The sequence below is a fragment of the Dipodomys merriami genome, unplaced genomic scaffold (genome assembly GCF_024711535.1).
Source record: "Dipodomys merriami isolate MVZ:Mamm:240054 unplaced genomic scaffold, mDipMer1.0.p SCAF_9, whole genome shotgun sequence".
Classification (NCBI taxonomy): Eukaryota; Metazoa; Chordata; class Mammalia; order Rodentia; family Heteromyidae; genus Dipodomys; species Dipodomys merriami.
In genome coordinates, this window is record NW_027206512.1 from 22,176,194 (window position 1) to 22,185,634 (window position 9,441).

Consider the following 9,441-nt stretch of genomic DNA (forward strand, 5'->3'; position numbering starts at 1 on the left):
TTTGGTCAGTTGGATCATATCTATATCATAACTATTATACTCGACTGTGGCTTGTGACTGGCAAAAAAGAAAACAATTAAAATCATTATGCCTGTACTATATTCCACTTTCTAGTAAGTTAATTATTTATAAAAGTCAGTTGAAATACTTGAATGTCCGTGTTAACGTTCTCTACTTATTTCTGCCACAATGTTTTCACTAAATCTCTTATACAATTCATTAGATGTTATTGTTAGTATATATATAAAATAATGTTCATATGGTAATTGTATGTATTCACAATCACTAACATTGGAGAAAAACATAGTTTTATGTCTAAAACAGGACTGAGATTGTACATTCATGTGTGTGTATGTTGATTAAAGAATCAATATATACATGCCATAACTAAACCTTTCAAGCAATTAGCAGTTTAACGATGTGAATATCAGGAAACAGAAACCAGACTGCGGAGACAGGGTTAGGGTAGGGAGGGGTAGATAAATGCAAAAGAGAACAGCCAGAATACACAACATGTGTATGTAATATGCGAATCGGGTCTTTTGGAGAGGGACAGATGGAATTGGAGAGCATGATGGAAGGGATGACACTGATCAGGAAGCAATGGGCACTTAAGTGGATATGATAACTTGTAACTCCCAAGTACAACCTTTTGAAGTCCAGAAACTAAAATAAAAATAAATTATTATTTATAGCCAAAAAACCCACTTTGGATCTTATATTGTAGGCAAAAGAGAAATTTTTAATGTGTGTCCCTAGTTGACTGCTAATGTTGGATTAGTATTTTAGCAAAATGAGTCTTGTGGCATTGAAGGGGAAAGCTCAAAAAATAGCAAAACTCTTAGAGAAAGAGTTTTCCTTTCTGAATCACATATCTGCCCCACCCTTCACATGCATTCCATATACAAAGACGCATAAACTATTCTCTAATAACACAAAGGCCCTTTGGCTTCAGTACAGCTAGAGTGGCTCCCCTCTAGCATCAGTTCTAGTCTTCCTGTGACCTTTAGCAAATCTTCATCATTCTATTCCAGTGTAAGCACATCTGTTGGTAGTTCTAGGAAGGAATTTTTTTATACGTCATTTGTGTATATGAGCATGATAATGGCATAAAATTGGGAAACCAGCCAGTTATTTTTCTGCTTGTCACATATTGTGATAAGTTGCTTTGGGTAAATTTCTTAAAGATTCTGAGATTGCTTTCTTAATTTTAACATGGGAAAGTCATTATCTAACTTAAATAGACTATGGATAAAATGTTTCAGAGATTAAGAGTTCAGATGGAAAGGCTGTGCTCAAGGTGAAATATATGTTTTGCTTTCAGTTATAATTCCTTGGCCAATTAATAAAATATTATATAAACCTATAATTAATTCTTGATAGCACAGTCTAATGTGGCATCAAAGAAAAAGACAAATGATTATTATCATGATTACTGGTCCCTCAAAAATCCTTGAGATTTTTTTGTAAGAGAAGATGGCCAGAAATTAGGTTTAGTGAATGAGAATTATATTACTCATCTGCTTTAAGACAGCTAATATGGTTTGGTTACTCCAAGTATTCCAAGATACTGGAATTTTGACAAACGGCAATTCAGCTCTGAAAGTAATGCAATCAGGCCTCATATAAGAGATATTTGCTTGCTCGTGAATTAATAGATTGATAGTTATTGTTGTTTCCTAGTAGCACACTTTCAGAGTGTGGGAGAAAGCTGAACACAAAGTACTCTTAGATATGTGTCTTTGGCTATAGTTTTGAAGGTTTGAGATTTACACTGAATTTATGAAAAACTATGCCTCTAAAATGAGTAGAGAGGTATCTGCATCCTAATGTGATTTGATCAAAGGGACAGGTTACATACTGATGTCCTCAATGAACTAACACTTCTTTCTTCCATGTACTGACTCAGAAAACACTGCTTCATGAGCTGTATCTACTTGTCAGTCTTATGACTCAACAGATCAAGATGTTACTCAAATGAATCCGTTGCACAATGCAGGATGCTCATTCATAGCACATGCTATATTGGATGTAATCATACACAACTGTAGATCTGCCTGCTTTTTGTCCTGGCTGCAAAGGGCAACAGGGTGCCAACAGACAAGAGGCCATGTTGTTTCCCTTTTCTATTGAAAGTCAGGCCTGCAGCAAATGTATGCAAATACAACATGGAAAGTAATTCTTGAAGGCTCCTTGTTACTACAAGATGTTTCCTAGCTTTCTTTTGGCCTGGCATATAGATGATATTCATTTATTTCTTTAAATTGAGGATATTATCAACTTCCTTGAGCAGCATTCATTTCACAGAAGGGTCCAGGTCTAAGATGCAACAAGGCTGGGGGCGTGAGGCTCCAGGACAAAGTGGGTTCAGGAAACTGTTTCACCGACCTCTCCATCCATTCTCTCTTACCCTCTGCCTCAGAGAAGCCAGAAGAAAAATCATCATACCTAAATCTGGAAACAGAAGTGTTGCTGCTTGACCATTGACCTCTTTACCTGATCCAAGCTCGTACTTGAAAATTTCCTCCTGACTAAGAGGATATGAATACCAACTCCCTAGAATCAAAGACATTGACCATTTCTCTGAAAAAGTAAAGAAAAGAAACCCAAGAAAAAAAGTAAGTATTCAGTAACTGGAATCATCCTCCCAAGGGTCTTTGGGAGGCAGTCCTTGGCCAGTTTTTGCTTCTCAGCATCCCTTGTCAATTCTGTGCTCAGCTAGCTACTCACAGGCCACAGAAGCTGATTGCTAAATGGTTGGAACATTTCTGGCGATTTACTACTACTACCAAGGATTTGACCATGGTAAGAATATCCACACAATAACAATCAGCAAATGTTTGAAACCTATGCAGTATGCTTGCTTTTTGAAAGCTAGTTTACCAACATACTATTGCTTGTAGCTCTGCATGAACACGATCTGTATATCAATGTGGTCCTTTGGTTTTTCTGATTATAGCCTCTGTCATCTACCTAGATTTAGATCATATGAATACATACACACACATATATATACATAAAAATACATATATACATATATACATACATATACAGACATATGTACAAACCATTACATCTAAATATATATACATGTATACACATGTCCCTATGCACATATACATATGTATGTACATACATACACATGTATCTCAAGTGGTTTTCTACCACTCGATCCATACCTGCAGAATATTTTCCTTTTTTTTGGTACGGTCTTGTTTTGTGTTTGGCCTCAGCTTGGGCTGCTGTGCTACTGCTGTGATACTGCTATTTGTTCTTCTCTGTGTCACTGGGAATTATAAGCATGTGCTTTCCTTGTAGGTTGAGATAGGCATAAGCCACTGTGCCCAGCTATTGGTTGAGATGGAGTCTTATGAACTTCTATGTCCAGATGGTCTCAAACCATAATTACTTCAATCTTTACCTCCCAAGCAATTAAGATTATAGGCCTGAGTCACCAGCTTCCCTAGACTTTTTTATTTTCTATTTTACTCATTGATTTTCCCAACTTATGCCAAAGATACTGAGGAGTTTATTCTTAGGTATTTCTTTTCTTTCTTTTTTTTTGTACAAAATCTCTAGGAATGGAATGCTATAGGTTGAAGGATTTCCTCCTCCAGGACCACATATATGGTTACTCCCTGCTTCATGTCCTGTGGCTGGGAACACATTCTACTGTCCCCCATATTACTGCTAACCGGCAATGAGTGGGAATTCTCAGTGACTTGTTCTCACAATCAATTTTTCCTAAGCAACAAAAGAGAGAAAACACACGAATATAAAATCAGGTGCAAAAATGAACACTTATTTTGTATAAGAAAGTAAACAATATCAAATTACAAATTTATAAAGGTGAATAATGCCACAAATATAACACACATGCAAGTGTATATCTTCATTAACAAATTGCCTATGTGTTGTCATATGAAGAAACTAAAGATGATATTTACATAAGAGAATTGGAACATTTAAATAATATTTGGGGACATTTTTAGTAAACTAAGTCAAACCAAAATTATTTAGTAAATGTCTGAGATAAGAGAAAACATTACCAGGTCAAATGGGCCATACAAAGCACTTATCAGAGTGATTTTATGTTTTAAACATGGAAACTTTTAATGTCAATTAAAGAATGCAAATTAGTGATACATATTTTTCTTTTTCTTTCTTCCTTTTTGCTGGTACTGAATGAATTAAGGGCCTCTTGCTCACTCAGGACTTCTGCTCTGTGCAACTGATTTTTTAAAGACAATGTTCCATACAAACAATAGAAGGAATTTATCTTTTCCTTTAGGATTACTGCTCAGCATTTGTTCTCATTTAACAAAACAAATAGCTGTTGGAAGGATACGGTCCATACCTATAATCTCAGGTATTGGAGGTTGGAGATCATGAAGATCGAGACAGTTCAGGCAAAAAGTTAGCAAGAAAACATTCAACCAATAAGCTGGAAGGCATAGGTAGGAGGATTGTGATGCAAGGTCAGCCGCAAGCAAAAATGAGGCCTTATCTAAAAAATAACTAACGCATAAAGGACTAGGGGAATAGCTGAAATGTATAGTGCCTGTTTTTCAATGGCAAGGCAATGAGTTCAAACTGCAGTACCTACACAAAGAGATAAATGAAGGACATGTTCTTGTGCTCTAAGGATGTAAACTTAAATAGTGAAATTACATTTATAAAATATTACATTATAAATAATATATAATAAAATACATAATAAATACAAAAATATTCATAGCTAGATGCATAAAATATACTTTACATACTGATTTGCTCCGTCATGATACTATATCAGCATGCTTTTTTTTAACATTTTTTTGGGGGGGCAGTCAGTCGTGGGGCTTGAACTCTGGGCTTGGGCGCTGTCCCTGTGCTCTTCAGCTCAAGGCAAGCACTCTACCACTTGAGCCACAACACCACTTCTGGTATTCTAGTGGTTTATTGGAGATAAGATTCTCACGGAATTTCCTGCCTGGGCTGGCTTTGAACCACAATCCTCAGATCTCAGCCTCCTGAGTAGCTAGGATTACAGGTGTGAGCCACCAGCGCCTGGCTTTTAACATTTGTATTCTATTACATTCTCTGTAACATGATCACATTCTAATCAAACATGGTCATTCCAATAAGAAAGGAAAATATAAAACATTTGCAATCACTGGCCCTGCATTATTGAGTGTATTTTAGACATGGAGTTTATTTTTATCTAGAATTGATGGAAACTTAACTCCCTACTTATAACTTTTGTTTCTGATAGTTGGAAGAGTTTCCACAAGCTTAGATTCCAGCTCTGTGCATATCAACCTCATTTCTCCTATTCCTGTGCCATTGTGCTTTGTTAGCAATAAGGAATTTGTAAAAGGCATTCTCACTTTCTGGTGGCAAGTCAAATCAATCTTATAATATGAATGTAAACCAAAAAAAGTGTCATTAAACATAACCAAAATTTACTTATCCCAACTCAACTTCCCCTTACACAAATCTCAAGAATGCTTACAACTAGTCCAATGTCCTCCAACCGGAAGAGAAGTATAAAGAAGTCAGGAAATGAGAATGAGATCGAGAAAGGAAGCAGTGACAACAAATTTGATGAAAACATATGATTTCAGCAGATTTTATTTAAAGAAAACAATGAACACATTGCCTCTTTCAAAGTTTGACAAGCTGCCCAACAAAGGGTTAATCGGCTTCACGGAAGACTCACTAATGAAGTTCTGATCCATCTGGTTGGCATTGTTGCTCAACTTATATAAAACCTTCACAGTGATATTTCTTAGTAATTTTGATTCTTGACAGTGACAGACGTAAGAAGATTAGGTTGTACAGCCAAAGAGATGAATCAGACCCATGTCACCACAATGATTTCATGGAACACTTCCATTAGCCTAAGTCTGAAGTGATTTTTCTTTCCTTGGCACCAAAGTGGTCATTTGAATGGGTGATAATTGATTCCTGTCTTTGTGAATCTCTACCCAACACAGTCTAATGTCTGCTCTGTTAATGGTTAAAACTTGCATTTAAGTTTTATTTCCTCAACTCTGTAAATGAAATGCTATTTTGTAGTTCCTTAAAGAAAAATGGTTGTGAAAAATGTTCTGATTTATCCGTAGAGTTGCAATACTCCATTCTTTTCCTCTGGGAGTATCTGTGCTAGAAATGCTTAGGGCAAGGGATTTTAAAGGGAGATTTTCAAGTCCTCGGGAAATTCCAGAAGTGGACTGTTTTGGAGCTGTGACAATAAAGGATAGTGTTCAAGACTTAGTCGCAGATCAGGCATTTGAGAGTAAAACTGAGCCAACAGGCAGAAGTTGGCTTTGGACCCAGTCATCCTTGGCTGACAAACCACAATGACTGAAAACATTAACTCTATTTCCGCAGATTTTTCTTGAATGTTCTCTATGTGTGCAGTTCTTGGAATGCAGCCTTTGTGGTTACAAGGCACAAACCTAAGAAGTCGCTATGGAGTGAGTAGAGAGGGTTAACAGTGGGTTCCCAGGCTGGGCAGAGCAGACCAAGCTTGAGAGCCCACTTAGGGAGGTGGTGGATGAAAGCATGAATGGAATTTCAGGAAGTGCCTGAGCAGTAATGCTGTCTTGCCTGCATGCTAAAGCTTGAACAGGTTATAAAATGCAGAGCAGGGGAATGTACTCAACACAGTCTTTCCATAAGCAAAGACACAAGAGATACGAGAATTTGAGTGACTCAAGCTGGGGGGTGGATGCAAGAGTCTGGTAAATCCAGAAAGGGTCCTGAAAGGCACAAACTGGTCACCTAGAGAAAAACTGTTATAAGGGCCAGGACATAAATTATATCTTGAAGAGAACGGGGTATGAATAGACACTGAAAGTTAAGAAAAGGGGAAGACATGGTTGTGTGTGTGTGTGTGTGTGTGTGTGTGTGTGTGTGTGTGTGTGTGTGTGTGTGTGTATGTTGGTCTTTGGGCTTAAAATCAGGGCCTGAACACGTCCCTGAACTTTTTTGCTCAAGGCTAGCATTCTACCACTTGAGTACAACTCCATTTCCAGCTTTTTGGTGGTTAATTGGAAATGAGAGTGTCACAGACTTCCCTTCCCCAGGCTGTCTGGAACTGTGATCCTCAGATCTCAGCCTCCTGAGTAGCTAGGATCATAGGTATGAGACACAGGCAACAAGCTAAGTTTTCCTTTTAGTAACTTCAGTTGGCAGAAGTGAGGAGAAAGCTTGAAATCAGATAACTTAGGAAATTTCTACAGTAATAGGCAAAGAAAGGGAGCTTGGTTTAGCACAGTGGGGCTACCAAGGGAGAAAGACTTCACTAACCAAATGAAGAAAAACAAGTCTAGGTCAAGTTGTGTGTTGCAATAATTTTCAGATGCACATAGAAATAGGAATAATAATGATAATAATGAAGCAGGAGTCCTTAAGGATATTATGAAGATAATATAAATGACAAAAACTGATAATACCATAATTTTTCCACACACATAGTAGGCAAGATTAAAAGGAAAGACATCTGAATACTAACAGCCTTAATCTCTGATGATGAGATGGCAGACTTTTTTTTTCTTTTTTTCTTTTTTGCCAGCCCTGGTGCTTGAAATCTGGGCTGGGCGCCGTCCCTGAGCTTCTTTTGCTCAAAGCTAGTGCTCTATCAGTTGAACCACAGAGCCACTTCTGGCTTTTTCAGAGTAGTTTATTGAGCATAAGAGTCTCACAGACTTTCCTGCCCAGGCTGGCTTCAAACCACAATCCTCAGATCTCAACTTCCTGAGTAATTAGGATGACAGGCACAAGCCACTGGTTCTTGGCTGTTTTCTTTTTTTATATACTTTTCTATACACTGAAATATAGGTGTACTAAGGAACAACAAGAAATGGTTAGAAGAAAAGAAGAATGGAGGAAAGGGAAGAAGGAACGGTAGAATGAAGGATGGGGGAGGAAAGGAGACACATTTGAGCGTCTTTAAGGAGAGGCACTCAAATGCACATGGTAAGTAAGTATGGTTCTGCTAGTCATAGTGCCTACAGAAGCCCTTCTACAGATGTAACAGTGGTTTCATTACACTAGTAGGGAAGAGTAGACAAGGTGTGGGGACTAATGTGGGAGAGTTGAGTCCTCTGATTGTCCATTTGTCGGTTTCTGATGTGACTAGGATAGAAAATGTGCAGTTGGAAAGTAGCAGTATCTGAGTCTGATTTCTTGCCCTGATGAAGTCAATCTCCTGATTGGCTACCCAGCAGGTGGTGTCTAGTCCATGACTAGCTTTAGTTTCCGCTTCCCCACACAAGGCATTTGATGCCCGGGTTGTTTGTATATTTGAGAATGTAAAATGTATGGGACAGGACATTGTGGTAAATATATAGCTATTAACTCCCTTGACAACTGCTTAGTTTTTTTCTTCTGAGTCCTTAGAAATTATGTGAATACTTACTATTAGGTGAAGAATAATAACGATAAGGATGATTAACAGAGGCAGATACAATATGTCTTGCAGAGGACTTAGGCAAAAGATTGGCATCTCTACTGAGTGAAGCTTCAAATATGTTTGGATCATCTTTTCACAAGAAGAGCCCGTAAGGGGGTCTTCGAGTCCATTTGGTGACTTTTCCTATTGCTGTAGACTCTGAAGCAGGCTTTGTGTTTCTGAAGGGCAGAAGACATGGAAGCAAGTACTCTTGTCTTCCTAGGAATTCTTCTCTTTTCTCCATGTCATGTTTGCCTTGAAAATTTTATGCTGAACTCTGTTTCTGAATTTCTAACTCAGTTCTCCCAAGACAGATGGGAAAGCCTGTGCTCATGCTCTGATGAGCCCCAAAGTTAGCTTTATTTACAGTTGCCTGCAATTGCTCTTTTCTTGCTTGTCCATAGCCTTACTACACTAAAATATTCACAAAGGAAGGGGTATTTTACTTATTGTTGGAATTATAACCCCTGGCACGGTGCTTGGCACAAGACATATAGAGAAAGTATTTTTTAAATTATAACAAGCACTAGTTTTAATCAATATAATTGAGCCAATGAAAAAATAGCTAAGTTCAGAGAACAAATAAAAGTTAAAAAACATTAGAAACTAAGTACTAAATGGAACAGAGACATTTGCTTTACTCTCCAATGAGCATATCAAGAGATTTCAACTTGTTTTTCCACCATTCCCCCATACGTACACGTGTCTTCCATTACCACATTAAGTTCTGGGAAAGAAAATACTTCCCAATTATAACAACATAAAGTTCTAATTTTATCCAGTGACTGAAGCTAATCAAAGCAAGATGGACAAAGGAGATTCATGTAGTAGTAGGGACCAAATTTGTGCATCTTCCAGAATTTTTATGCTGAAGTCTATGGCCTTCCTTCTAGATTGTATTTGGAGATAAAGCCTTTGAAGAGTTAAGTGAGGTCACACAAGCTGGCCTTTATCCAACCTGACTGGTGTCTTTATAAGAAGAAACACCAGGGATGCATGCC